Source organism: Takifugu flavidus, chromosome 1, assembly GCF_003711565.1.
Source record: "Takifugu flavidus isolate HTHZ2018 chromosome 1, ASM371156v2, whole genome shotgun sequence".
NCBI lineage: Eukaryota > Metazoa > Chordata > Actinopteri > Tetraodontiformes > Tetraodontidae > Takifugu > Takifugu flavidus.
Window position 1 is genome coordinate 15886975 of NC_079520.1, and position 8600 is coordinate 15895574.

At 42.0% G+C, this 8600-nt stretch overlaps 1 non-coding gene across 1 annotated transcript; it reads right to left on the bottom strand.

The window, feature by feature from the left end:
- Nucleotides 1–7796: 7796 nt before the first annotated feature.
- Nucleotides 7797–7878, bottom strand: trnas-aga (transfer RNA serine (anticodon AGA)). Its single transcript has one exon. It is a non-coding gene; the product is annotated as a tRNA-Ser (tRNA).
- Nucleotides 7879–8600: the final 722 nt, after the last annotated feature.

An 8600-nucleotide genomic window follows, 5' to 3' on the forward strand; every position in this document is an offset into this window, starting at 1 on the left:
AGGTCAAAAGGCATGACAGGATTCCTGTAGTACCTGTTTTTAATGGTTATTTTTTTTAAATGTAATGGTTCAGTTTGGTCTAATCAATACATGGACGAAGGGTCTTGTCCTTCTCAACAAAGAAAAGAGCAGATCCTGCTGTAGGATGGAAGATGCCAGCTTGGACTGAGTTCTTAAAGTAATTTTCTATCATCTTCTCTTCTGGGGCTGACCCGGAGTCAAGGGGGCCATTGGGGATCGGAGCCCCTGGCAGCAAGTCCTTGGAGTCAAACTCCGTGTGTAGAGGAAGAGAAGAATCTTTGGTCTTGTTAAAGACCTCACTCGGGTTGTGATAACACTGTGACTCCACTAAGCTCTTGGTCTAAGAACTTGCTCTGATAATGACTCGACAAGGGGGCGAGAAGAGAGCTGATGAGGGAAGCAGGACTGATACAGATGGAACATCTGGGAATGCGTGTGACTTGGAATGGTTGTTCAGTAACTTTACATTCAACCTGCCTCACAACCCTGTGTAATTATGGTAATAAATAAAATCGAGTGATACCTGGCAGATCAGTTAATTGGAATAATACAAACCTAAATGTCTGTTGGGGGTTTTCTTACAACCGATACGTGTTTCAAGCGAAATGACTGCATCTGTGTTGTTCACAAAGTGCATCTTGATACTCTCCAATAGCAATAATGAACATCCCGCTGAGATACACACACACTCAATCACACACACTCACTCACACACAGATCCTGTGCACTGAATTGTAAATCTGATGCTTGACATTCTACATAACACATTCACATTCCTTCACACCGACTCTCGTTTGTCCTCAGAAAACCTTAACATTTATTAAAACAATGCCAATTATTCTGGGAAGAAAAAGAAAACTGCCGTTAATTAAATTTTTAGTTACAAGGCACTTTCCTCTTCATCCTGTCATCGTTAATGATGAAGACAATGAATTTTACATCTGAACAATGTCTCGTGGCCTTTTTGCTTCAGATCCAGTGTCTGATGTTGTAGTTGAAAAGCAACCAATGTTAAAGAGAAAGAACTTGTGGTACCTTCATGAGTAATGTGGGTTTTTCACTAAAGTGTCTCAGTTGATCAGGCACCACAGTGTGCGCACATATGTGTATCCATACTTTTCTCAATCCAGACGGTCCTCTCTCTCTATCTCCTCATGACATTCCACCTGTCTGACTATTTGCCAGCGATAACCACCTCCAGTTGACCGGCTGGTCCTCACAGTAGAAGTTTTTAATCCACTCCTCCTCCAGGAGCTCTGTGATGACGTGTTACCCACCATCAGTAAGATTCTCGATAAATAAATGTGATTTTGGCTCAAGTTACCGTATTTTCCGGACTATAAGTTATAGTTTTTTTCATAGTTTGTGCGACTTGTACTCCAGAGCGATTTAAATAAATACATTATTATAGAATTTCACATGTTCATTATTTTCACATTGACAACCACGAGAGGGCGCTCTAGGCGTGTGTACCTGAGGAACGAGTTCCTTTAGCAACGCAGAAGAAGAAGCTGTGCTTCGTCTATGGAGCTAGACTTGATTGTTTGGTAAACTTGCTCGGGTGTTCTTTATGCTATAGTTATCTGAATAACTTAATATGTTACGTTAACAAAGCAGACACGTACTCAGTTCGTTGTGGGTCATGTAGCTGAATTTGTTACGTTAGCATACCGTAACCCTATTGCTAATCCATGCTAATTGCCTTTCAAGATGAAATGTATGTTCTTGGTCTCGGATTTTATCAAATAAATTTTCCCCCAAAATGCGACTTATAGTCCAGTGCGACTTATATATCTATGTTTCTTCTTTATTATGCATTTTTTGGCGAGTGCGACTTAAACTCCGGAGCGACATATAGCCCAGAAAATACGGTATGTGGACCACAACTAAACATTGTTTAAACCAGTGAAAATCTTCAAGCAGCAGCAGCCTGTCTGTGCTTGAACTTAAATCTTTAAACAAATGAGTCTCACCAACAGAGAGACTTAAAAAACGATTTTCTACTCTGAGTGTTGCGTGCGTCTGTGTGCAGAGTTGTATTAAACATTCCATGGAAAAGCACTGCACCATTAATAAATGATTGCAGATTGATCTGGAGCCATTACTGTAATTGGTCTAACCAATGAGACCATCTCTACAGCTTTTGGGCCGTGTACCATCTCTACTTTAGCTCGCTCTCTCTCTGTCTGTGTGTGTATGTATACACGCGCGCACACACACAGATATATACACTTATACACACACATATATATATATATGTGTGTGTGCGGGTGTGTGCATATGTGTGCACCACCACTTTGCAGCAAATGAATTGAAGATATGAAGTTGCAGTTACTGCACTATCATCTGGGAAATGACAGGCACACAGAGGTGGAAGGTCAAATACACAAATAGCCTGGATTTAATTTAAAAAAATAGACCTATTGTTAAATATTGTTTGATCTAACAGAGCAGTAAGCAATCAGTAAATGTGAGGGAGAACCAGCCTGGAGAAGGAGATGTTGCCGACAGCCGCTGGTCCATCAAAGAGTGAGAGAGCACTCCCCTCCTTCAGCTTCAGTAAAGCAGAAATAGAAGAGAAGTAGCAGAACAGAAATATTTGTCAGAAGTTCCCAGTTGTTTTCTTGTGGGCAGGACAAACAAGGACTCTCAGTTCTTGGGTTTAAAGAGATTCTAAAAGGTGCTGAGACTGGGTTTCAAGTTTAGATTTAAAGTCAGGTTGTCTGATGTCAGCAGGAAATCTCTTTTTAACTTCTTTTCAGCAGAGCTCAAACAGCAAGCTTGTTTTCAGAAAGTCTTGTGTTCAGGGAGGGTTGTGAGGTTTAATGAGGTGAGAAAAAGTGGAAGGAAAAACACAATTGTGAAAGGAAAAAAAGTGGAAGGAAAAACACAAGTGGAAGGAAAAACACAATTGTAATTTTGTACAATTGTAATTTTGTACGGGGGGGGGGGGGGGGGGGTTATATTTGCATTAGTGAATATAACATTTAAAAAGGTATGCTCCATCTAGTGGTCTGAAACATCATCAGATTCGGACCCTGTGTCCACTCCCTTTAATCAGCAGTTGATGAAACTTGTCTGTCACAAACCAAAGCCCGTATGTCGTCATATTCTTCTACAGCGACCTTTCTCAATTTACAATGCCCATTATTTTGGCAACGGTGTTACAGTACGCTGCAGTATCAGACCAACGGCATGACCTTTCAGCGGTATAGGTGTGACTCACCACTGTTTTGTCTCTGAGTTATTGTGTCATTCTGAAAAAGTGCACTGGACGACAATAAGGAAAAGGCTTGTTGTGTTGAGTACCCAAAAAACCTCAACCTGTTTTTGTGGACTTCAACGTTATCCCTGCTAATCATCGCGTCTTTACTTATAGGTACCATTGCTGTGCTCCCATTCTTTTACTGCTCAGAAATCAATCAGCATTCCTTCTGTGTCCCCATGAGATTACAACAGATGTGACAAAATGTCGATATCTGAGGAGAATGGCCAATGAAAATCACAGTAATGTCATGTCCGGCCAGTGAACCAGATAAACCTGCTTATCAAATACAGCAAAAATAAATAAATAAACATAAAACACATGAAAACAAGCCTAGTGAAAGATTCTGAATTGTTAAATGAGCTTTTAGAATGCCTGATTAATTTAATTACTTTGGGTTAGCTATCCAGTCATTATCTTAGATAATCTCATCTAACGTGGTGTAGCTGAATCTTTAAATGAGAAGCAAATTTCTTAATGAAATTAGGATTTAATAATAGTGTGGTCACCATGGTGACTAAAACTGATGAAGAAACCATGAAATGTGTTCATTAAAACCAGACAATAACCTTTTAGAGCCGCCTATGACTTTGGCCCACTGGGCTTTTTTAAAGCATTTTAATAATGGCAACACTAACACCCCAACACTAGAAGCAGAGAAAAACGAAAGAAAGGTGTTGTAGTCTAGCTTGTTTTTCAGGCTTTCTGTCACAGTTCCCTATGCCCCTTGAATTCAGACCCCTCCCGGCTCAACAAACTCAACCACAATGAAAATTTCCACTTCTCCTCAGCTCCCGCAGCCACACCCCAATCATCAGTGCAACTGCTTCCACCTGCTCGCCACTTCCAATCAAGCCAGTATATATGCAGCTGCACTTCACTCAGTCAACTTTGCTTTCACGCTGACTCCACAGGACCTGTTTCTGTATTTCTTCCCTAGTCTCAATCTGACTGGCCGTGCACTTCGTCTCTGCCCTGGTAAGGCCACCGGGTTTCTATCCCTGACTATGAAAATTGCCTGTGGCTTGGTTGATCTCCACATGTTCTTGATCTATTCCAACTCTATTCACTCCCACTGGAATCACTTCAGACAGACTGACACCATCTGTTTACTGTGTGCCTTTTGAGCCTGCCAAATAAAGACTGTGTTGAGTGAGATCTAGTTTTTTTGTGCCGCTATTGGGTTCTCTCCATATGCATGACAGTACAATCTACAACCCAGCAAATACAGTAAGTCCACACCACTCAGGAGCCTCATGGTAACTAAGGGCATGCACCAACATGTCCTAAATGACTGCATCTACTACTGAAGCTAGAAAGGCCACTGAGATGCACGAAGAAGTGCTAGCAGCCTTAGCAAAACAGATGCCAAATATAGTGGCCTGGTTCTAACAGCTGTTTTCATCCACTGTGTCTGTATTGTCTTCTAAGAGTTTGGCTCCTGCTTCTACACTTGTGCCAGTCTTTCACCACCCCGTGATGGTCCTGAGCCTAGGATGGGAACCTTGAAGCATCGCAAAGGCTGTGAAGATATAATACTTATTCTCTTTAACAAAGAGTCACCAGTTGAGTTTAGCCCTAAATTGTCCTAGATTGAACTTTCCTTTCATTTACTGTTTGGAAGTAGCCTCAGAGCTCTCAGTGATCATATCTTGTTTTCTATTCTTTCCATAGACAAAGCAGTGTTGTAGGGATAAACATGTTAGATTCTGTTGTATCCAAGGTTAGCATTCTCTGGGATAGCTAAAGACAAACTGGTTGGTGCCATACATGGCCAGTCAGGGACCTTACCCCTATCTTATCTTAAATAATTATCGATACAAATTTCTCATCAGAATTGGTGCTGGCTCTGCATGTATTAACTGTTACTGTGTTGATACCACTTCTGCTGATACTGCAACCGCTAGAATTCCTACAGCAATGGAGAATGCAAGACATGTGGCCCCTTCCTCATCAACTGCTCTCTTCTGCTTGCTCTGCTTTCATGCACCTTAACCACTGAACAAGCAAAGGTAGAATTTGTCATTAGACAAAGCTCGACTATGGGGAACAGGTGAATGGCAGAGACAGGCTCTAGCTTGTGCCTCCTTTGACCTGTTTGTGGCAAAGCTTCAAAAGGTTTCTGGTTTTGAGAACTGTGGGTCTATGTCAATGAGAGCACTTGTGGGAGTGAAAGGTGAGAGAACAGTGTTGAATTATTCTTTTGCTTTCCATAGCAGAGCCAGTCAAAGCTGTTGGAACAGCTCAGCCCTCTATGGTGCCTTCCTCTAAAGTTTGGCTGACTGTAAAATATGAACTTGTACTGTAGACCATTCCAGTACCTTGCACGAGGCGACTGAGTTGACCATTCACGTTGATTAACACATCCAGACTCAACGACAAGAGAGGCATCGCTCATCAATCCCTCCCCATGAGGTCATCAGATTGGAACCCATGCATTACCTCCCCATCCCAGGAGAAGCAGCAAGTCTAATCCACGCCTCTCCTATGTGGGAGGGGGATACTTCACTTTCGGTGTTGCAGCATAAGCCAGAGCTTGCCTGTAGACGTCCTCAATTGCTCTGACACAGCACTTGAGTTGATTAGGAAGACCGACAGAAGAGGCAATGTGTAATAACAAGACAAGTGAGACACAGATAGAGAGAAGGGTATAAACAGCTACACATGCACATTGCAAGAAAATGACCCTGGAAACTAAGGATGGGCGATACCGCTACTTTTTCTTGTATTTTCATCGATACCGATACCGTTCATTTCTTACTGGCAATTTTTGTCAGTCAAAATATTATTACATTTAAGACAAATCACAAGACAAATACAGACCATTTATATACACTTTATTATGGTCAATTGATTACTAAGATTTCCTTATCCTTTAAACCTGCATAAGACAGTTGTTCCATGAGAAAATTAACTAGAACAATGTCTGACACCATCACACCTTTAGTGCGCTTGAGGTATGTCATCACACTTTACTGAAGTCTCAGATTAATGATTAATGAAATCATATTCACATTTTCTGCTTTAAGACGATTGCGTCTCTGGCTGATTATTTCTTCCGGGTCTGCCGTTTGCTGACTGTGTCGGCTCGGTGGGCGATTCGCTATCTCCTGTCATGTGACACGGGCCAGCTCAATACGCCGCCAGGTATAGGAGTGTCCCGGCACATATTAATTTAAGTAACTAATCTAAAACGGCGGAAAGTGATGCATACACCCCCAATGGGTTTTTTTTAGTTCGTATCGATATTTATAAAAGAAAATCGATACCAAATGAGTAGCTTGTGAGTATCGATATATCGATGCCACGGGATCAATCCGCCCATCCTTACTGGAAACACATGACAGCCTTCCATATGGCTCTCAGATCTTGGCTATCTTTATTGACTCTGAAGCTGATGCCTGTGTTATTAATGAGGAGTTGTTTCTTCAACTGGGGCTCAAGTGGAATCCTTTGCTTCATAATATTCCTGCGAGTGCCTTAGATGGACACATCTTGGGTACCATTATATACCAGACCTCTCCTGTTGTTTTCCGGCAATCATCACAAGACGACCCACAGTATTACAACCTCCAAAAGGTTTTCAGTAAAGCCAAGGCCACGTCTCTGACTCCACACTGCCCCTACGACTGTGCCATCAATCTCCTGCTTGATACCTCAAATCTTCTACCTATAGTCTCTGTCAGAGCCCAAAAAAAAGGCTGTGGAGATTGTTGGATTGCAATACCTCTCGTGTGTCACTGCCAATCCGCGTGTTCTTTAAATGAAGACTTCAAGTAAACAAATGCCAATTTCAAAATGCATTTACAATAGAATGAATTCAAGATACAAATATTACAGAACCCTGGGCCAGTTCATAACCCTACAAACAACAGAGTCAATTGTCAGTGCATGAAGTCTGACCCCCTAACTATCCCTTGGCCCAGTCTTTTATAAAACAACATGTAAATTATTGATGCTAATTCAGTCCAATCCAGTCCTTCTTCTTGGATGACCTCATCTTCTTCTTCCCGCCTCATTTGGTGTTGGTGCAGTCCTTCTTCTCCATTTTCTTCCCAGATAGCCAGGTCAGAGGTCATTCCTGCCGAGGAACTTATCCACACCAGTAAACTATTCTGTCACGTTTTACGATGGGGGTCTACCACTTTCCGTCTGACTGTCTCCAACTGTCTAAGCAGTATTCATGTCAAGGAAGGGTCAACTGACTGCTTATCTTTATTCCACTTACTAAACATTCTACTATTCCTAACTTCTAAAGTGCTTATAACAGAAAACAGAAACATATGGTACAACACATGATAATAAAATAAAGACAATTCTCTTCAAGATGTACCTAAATAACTAAACATATCCTGCCGGGGTAGGATTTTTCTTTGTTGGTAAGGACAAAGAACAGAGAACCTGCATCAACTACTGAGACCTGAATAAGCTCACCATAAATTGAAATTTTCCTTTATTTGTCCCACATGGGGAAATTTACAAGCCAACAAAGATTAAAGTCCTGCAGCATCGTTGTTGGCAGGATTTGAACCTGCGCGGGGAAACCCCAATGGATTTCTAGTCCATCGCCTTAACCACTCGGCCACAACAACACACCGACAAAGAATTGCATCATCTGCATTACAGAAAGAGCTGAGTGTGACGTATGACTTAATTAAGCAACTTGTCTTTGTTTATCTAGAGTAGATCTTCATCTTTTTCCACTCAGCTGAAAGACTGAACTCCGACCAGGCCTGCTGATCCCCAGTCTTTACCTACCATATTTTCACGACTATAAGGCGCACCTAAAACTCTGAGATTTTCTCAAAAATTGACAGTGCGCCTTATAATATGGAGCGCCTTGTGTCTGGACTGAGTTCCAAAATCTGCTGTGCGCCTTTGGTGTGTGCACTACGGTAAACGCTCCGCCAATCGATTAGCGGCACACCTACATGTAAGGATCCCCTAAAATGGCACTGGTCAAGCGAGATGCGTATGAGGCTTACTTTAAACTGCGGGCCATCGAATATGCAGCTGAAAATGGCAATCGAGCAATCTTAGTGTTTTCGCTTTATGAGGAGGCGACAAGATAACCGCGCCCAGCCACATCTCTGAGGCAGCGGCCTCATGCCACCATATGCGGGTGGATTGTAGACGCATGGGCTATGATACTGTCTTCGTGTATTGTAAGAGCTTTCACAAAAGGCGGCACCAACGCTGAAGCGGAACCGGTCAGTGAGTCTGATTCAGATGATTAAGAAGAGGAATTTGGGATGTTGGACATTGAAATAGCGCAGCTGTTTAATTCAGATACAGAAGATGAAAACTTTGATGG